General features: G+C 41.8%; 1 long non-coding RNA gene across 2 annotated transcripts; it reads left to right on the forward strand.

Moving 5' to 3' along the window:
- Nucleotides 1-377: 377 nt before the first annotated feature.
- On the forward strand, nt 378-5,488 carry LOC119389404 (uncharacterized). 2 transcript variants are annotated; one of them, XR_005183105.2, is made up of 3 exons: nt 378-2,649; nt 4,029-4,121; nt 5,375-5,488. It is a non-coding gene; the product is annotated as an uncharacterized LOC119389404 (long non-coding RNA). The 2 variants fall into 2 exon arrangements; XR_005183104.2 differs by having other exon boundaries at nt 380-2,649; nt 4,026-4,121.
- Nucleotides 5,489-5,739: the final 251 nt, after the last annotated feature.

The raw sequence follows: 5,739 nt of genomic DNA on the forward strand, positions 1-5,739 counted from the left end.
GGCAGGGCCACTTGTACAAACAGAAAGGTTATTTGAACATAAAAATATATTAATACTTGTCTTTCTTTTAATGAGTGACAACAGTATATCGGAAGTTACCTGCCTGCAATACTAAGCTAAATGATGCTAGCTTTTGTCAGCTCCTGGGCACACTTTCAAAGCATTTGCTAACTAGGGTTATTGATAGTTTGCAGTTCTTGTATGTGTAAATGTTGGTGAACGTTGAAGTACTGTTTACTGCTCAGTTTGAAATTTTTGTGTTTCCTGCTTGACACACAACTTTTAATTGCAGCTGTTGTGATTTTGTCCTACTTATAAGAAACTTTTGATGAACAGCAGCAAAGTCTGCAGTTAACAAAAATGATCTAGCCACAATTGCCCTACTTGATGAGTGACAAAGTGCAGAGCTATATGAAGCCGAAAGTATAGCTATGACTAGCGAATACGTAGCCCCTCATTCGGTTCCTCTTCTCATTCATTGAAAGTGTAACGTTATCTAAGTCTTCGACAAGTTTTGATCACAGAGGATAGTGCAAAATAATAACAGCAGGTGAAGCAGTGCAATGGCATATGTCCCATGTCCTGTAGTTATTGTCGCTCAGCTAATGCTTGCTGGGAATAGCACACGGGGCAACCTGTTCTCGTGCAAATATTTTGTGTACAACACAAGGTTCCATTTATGCATTTTTCCTGCAAGACATTGTTAAAGATAATGCTAGGTGATTCAACTAGTTTTAATAAACCGGACCATTGAATCAGTAGAAGAGTATGTATATAGCTAGGTCAAATACTAACAAGGTAGTCATTCTTGTAAAGGAAATTAACCAAAGAATAATTATGTGCTGATGTGCATGCAGTAGACATTCCCAACTAATGACAGGCAGTTTACCGCTGTCCTTAATGTGGAAAGTGTACAACCACTGTATTCTGCCAATTCTAACATATGGGACAGAAACTTGAGAAAATAACAAAGAAATTCGGGAAGAGCTTCAGAACCACACAGCATGCAATGGAATGAAAAATGGTAGGCGTAAAATTAAGAGATAGGAAGGCAGCATAGTGGATCACAGAACAGGTGGGTAGCCAATATCCTGGTAGTCAAAAATTGACCTGAGCAGGTCATGGCGTGAAAAGGACAGATTACCGATGGTCAGTTGGAGCATCGGAATAGACGCCAAGGGATGGGAAGCACGGCCGAGGTTGACAAAGGCGCTAGGTGGCTCAATGAAACAAAAAAATTTGGAGGCATAAGATGCAATGCCCTGCATAGGACACGATGGATTGGCGAGGCCTTACTTCAGTAGGGGACGTGAAATAGGCTGGTTATTATGCAAAAGTTTCCTGTAAAAGTACATTTTTAGAGCGAATTTGCAGACCTGTTTTATATTTTTTGAAAAACTACCTAACACTCGGTATACATTATGTGTTGATTGGAAGACATTGGTGCACTTATATAGTGCTGCCTACTCCTTTTCACAGATAATAGGATTATTGAAAATCTCTGCCCCAAAGAGAAAACAAAAATGCCTAAAATCGCACCTATAGTCGGATACAACTTAAGCAGTGCAGAGAGGCCCCTCCCTGATGACCAAAGCATGATAGCCATGCGCCTCTGTGGCTGAAGAAATAGTTTCGCTCATGTACTTGGCGATGTTCTCCGAAGGTGGGGTGACCGGTCGTCCAGCTTGTGACATTAGTCTAGAGTGCGCTCCCATTCGTGCAGGCTTGTGTGCATCCTCCTTTGAGGAGTAAATGCCGTGGACTTCTAAAGCTGTATTCTACTATAGAGAGAGCTTGTCAGTCAAGCCGTAGCGATTCGCATAAAAGCATGAAGTCCATTCACAGAGTGTTGCTGCCAGAAGTAAAGGTCACACAAAGTCGCACAGTATAGTATGCTGTCGCTTCTCTTCTGCTGCGGGCCAGCATAAACTTGCAAAACAGTCTTGCACTGTATTTCGTATAAACGTGCTTCTTTTATTTCTATTTTTTTGCTGCTAAGTGAATTGTTTAAAAACTACTTCAAATATCCCAAAGCTGCAGCTCACATGCAACAGTAAATCGAGACAGCATTGCTGAAAACGGACAAAGGTGAGAAATGTGTATCCGATTCATGCTTACTGCAAGGAAAGCACACCTCCATCTCTCTCCCCACTTCTTTTCGTGTGCTGATCTAAGATGACTTTCTGTGGTGAGAATAATGCTTGGTGTGGCATTGCTACACACATTTGCAGGTAGAAAATTAGATTCCCACTGCTTGTGGAAATGTTGAGAGCAACAGAAAAATAATTGTTTGTGTTCGTCAATATTTTTTCACAGTTCCTAGATTTCCTTTTGCTGTAGCAAAGTAAGTTCCATTGGAAGGGCCAACGACTACATTTTTGTAATGCCATTTAGAAAATCTTAAAATGACCTTGCTTTTTCTTATTCAGTATTCAATGGAAGGTTGCACTCTTTTATCTTTGACCAGCACAAGCATTATGTCTTGAAGAAAGCAGCCATTGCTGCTTCTTGAGATATTTGCTGCAGTATTGCATGCTTCTCTAAACTACGCAGGAGCAGCCAAGGCAACGGGGACGACTGTTCGCCACCCACATCATCCGCAAAGGCGGCGCTTGTTGACAAACTGGATGCTGCAGCTCGTCCTGGCTGGTGTGTAGTGAACATTTCTTGCAATTTTCGTGGTTAAAGGGACTGTCTACCGTCCTTCATCGCTTTTCTGTTTTGTACCGCAATCGAAAGCGTACAACCTGAAGTGTCCAACCCTCCAGCGGTTTCTCTGGAAAGTGAGTACAAATTTTTAAAACAGAATTTTTCGATCTGCTTTCGGTCTTCTTCTATTGGCATGAAACATGCCCACAACACTGGTTGGTGGACGCGATGACGATTGTAGTGCCGGTAAAAATTAAAACCAAAAGCACATGTGATTTCTGTAGGGTTACATTATTTTTGCTGGACACTAATGTAATGAATGTAACAGTCGTTTTCAGCGCGTTAGCTGTTAAATGAAGCCTTATTATACAATTTCAGAACACTTGTTTTGCTGTAATCGCAGTCTATGCGTTTATTTTAGCACTGCTGCCGCAATCCAAGCCGATTCATCAAAAAGAGACAATATATGCGCGCCTTCACAGCGCAGCACATGTGAGACATCCTAACAGCAATACAGCGGCACGGTACGACCAGCGCGGAGAGCCGCATGGCGTAGCGCATGAGTTGAAGCAGATGAAATCGAAGGCGGCGCTGCAAGCAGCGCCACCGGGCACCTTTTTACACGAGTCAGGGAAAAAAAGGCAAAAAATTACTCTCTGACGCAACCGAAAGCTGCCTCAAGTGCGTAAAATTCAATTTTAAGTTATACATGTTTGTTTTTAAGCAACATGAGTCTACCTGCGAAGATTTCTTGTCATACCAGTAGATTGAACCACATTGCCATTGGGAGACATTAGCAGTCATTCTTTGACGATTTTCAACATCAAATTAAAAATATAGTTCTTTTTTTATGGGACAAAAGCATGCTCGTTGCCGCCGATGCGACGAACGATCTTCTCATTTTCACCACAATCAGAAATATTTTTCTGAGCGGTAGACAGTCCCTTTAAGGCAAAGTCCAGAAGTTTTTACCATGTTGTTGGTTCAGATGTCTCACTTTCCACTTGATGTGTCACATTTCCTGCATACCAAACACAGAAGTTGTGAAAGAGCCCTTAGTTAAGCAGGTGGAATTTTTAGGCATGCTTGGTGCTTATACTACCTGATTACAGCCTGTGTAACAAAGCGCTCAAGACATTTAAAATACTCTGTCATACTGGTATTTTCATTTTTTTTCACCATAATTCTTGCAATATAGCCTGAATGTAAGAAATCCTTTACTATACAATTTGTTTCATTGTATATGTGAAATCTTTAACTCTGAGGAGTTTTCGTTGATGCGAGCATACTGTAACAACACTGTTCACCGCATTGTGAAGGGGCCTGGGTGTGCCTTCTTCTGTCAAGCAAGCCTTTGCTCTGTCTCGCCTTTCTAGCAGCTCGACCTCCCCTACCAGTACAGCAAACCAGCTTGCCGGCATGAAGGTGGAAGACAGCACTGACATCACATCAGGACCTGGTGCTCTTCAGTGGTGAGTTTTTAAACCGCAAGTACTTCTAAATTGGAGATATAATGTCTTTAGTGTGGCTAAGTAAGTTAATGTTTTAGTGGTGTGCCACTTGATAAGGTTTAATTTTTTAAGGCGCCAACTGCAACACACCATGGCACTGACACAGGCACCACTGCCGCATCCTCCTCAGTTGAACCACCTCTGGTTGACTCCATAAAAACAACAAATGACTGCACATTCCTTCAGTATATTGTCCCATCATATTATGCTTAGTACATTCACAACTAAAGGTATATTTGCAAACTCTACTGGTGGATCTTAGTTGTGATTGCATTGTTAGAGCTGTGAACAATCACAAAGAAAAGTGGGAGTAATGATAATAATTGCTGGGATTTTACGTGCCAAAACCACGATATGATTATGAGGCACGCAGTAGTTGGGGACTCTGGATTACTTTTGATCATGTGGAGTTCTTTAACATGCACATAAATCTAAGCACACAGGTGGTCTTTGCATTTTGCTCCCACTGAAATGTCTGGGAATCATACCCGCACCCTCTAGCTTATCAGTGCGACACACTACATGCTAAGCCACCACAGCGGGTTGAAAAGTGCGAGTGTCAGTGGTGATTATGAGTCTTCTGCCTGTGCTGCTAATTCCGGTCAAAAACTTCTCGGGCAACATTGGCAACGTTCTACATTACCTACCAGGCAGCGCTGGCAGCTTTGCAAAGAATGAAATTAAAAAAGAAAATCTGAATGATAACTTCAAGGAGAGTCCACTACTTTCGAAGGTCACATCATGATGTCCAAGAACATGAGAGTTCAATAAAAACAGTTGTCACTGCTAAGAAAACATGCATAGCATGCGAAAATTCTGCAGCCCTCTGTAAGGAGTTGGCAGCTTTCAACCACCCACTCGTTACACAATTCACACAGTGTGATGCTTGGTGCGATTATATGCTTATGCCTTGCAATATTGCATCTGTTAACGTGACGATCGTACATATAGGGTCTTTTTCCAAAGCAGTTTCAAGCACCGGCGTTGCTCTGGTGGAATACTTGACTGCCACGCAAAATACCTGGGTTCGATTCTGGCTCGAACCCTGATTTTTATCTGACTTTCATTACACTCACATGGGTCTTTGTACTGCACGCCGCATTTTCCAAGGCCAGCATCCGATGAGGCACTGAGGGCTTTCACCTTATAAAGGCATTCTTGTGGCTGTCACTCTATTTTTGTCACATCACTGCTGTCTTTTCTCTGACTTGCAGCTGGCTTGAGAGCATTGGTCTGCCTACCTGCTTTCCCATCCTTCTGGAGAAAGGCATCCGTGACATGAATGGCTTGAGACTGATGAGCTTCAAGGTACGATTACTGTAGTAATGCAGACACTTCATGTTCATGACAGGGGAAAATTGTAGAGCTGTGCGAATCGAATCGAATAATTTTAAATAATTTTCGAATATTTCTCAAACATTTTTCGAATAATTCGAAGTGAAATTACAGAAATAGTTATTACAGAAAATTACAGAAAAATTACAGAAAACGCTGGTGGGGTCATATTTCACAGTTGTCTTTCTTATCAAGAATGAGGCAATGTAGAGGCCGAATTGTATTTATGTACATGATTTGGTGC

This window comes from Rhipicephalus sanguineus, chromosome 4 (assembly GCF_013339695.2).
Source record: "Rhipicephalus sanguineus isolate Rsan-2018 chromosome 4, BIME_Rsan_1.4, whole genome shotgun sequence".
Taxonomy (NCBI): domain Eukaryota; kingdom Metazoa; phylum Arthropoda; class Arachnida; order Ixodida; family Ixodidae; genus Rhipicephalus; species Rhipicephalus sanguineus.